The sequence below is a fragment of the Myotis brandtii genome, unplaced genomic scaffold (genome assembly GCF_000412655.1).
Source record: "Myotis brandtii unplaced genomic scaffold, ASM41265v1 scaffold357, whole genome shotgun sequence".
Lineage (NCBI taxonomy): Eukaryota > Metazoa > Chordata > Mammalia > Chiroptera > Vespertilionidae > Myotis > Myotis brandtii.
In genome coordinates, this window is record NW_005363729.1 from 782,768 (window position 1) to 783,204 (window position 437).

The following is a 437-nucleotide window of genomic DNA, read 5'->3' on the forward strand; positions in this document are numbered from 1 at the left end:
GTGCGTGCACGCCCTGGGGTACCTGACCCCCCCTTTCCGCCCTGTGTGAGCCTCGCTGTGTGTGCTGCAGGCTGTTGATGGAGAAGGGGGCGGATGACAGCCGGGACCGTGGTCATCACCGGGGGCATTTTGGCGACTGTGATTCTGCTGTGCATCATCGCGGTTCTGTGCTACTGCCGGCTGCAGGTACCGGGGGCCGGGGGAGGGGCGCACACCCCGGTGCTCATGAACTAGGCTGAGGCCAGAGCCCTGGTGGCTCGGTTTCCCCACCTGCACCACGGAGGTGCTAGCTGCCTCTGCCTCCGGTTGCTGTGCTGATGAACTGAGCGAACCCCTCCGTGCAGAGTTCAGAGTGCCCGCCCTGAGGGAGCTCCCATGAGGAGTGGCATGGGGACGGGGTCAGGGCCCTCCCGCCTGGCCCCGTTCTCGTGCGCGGG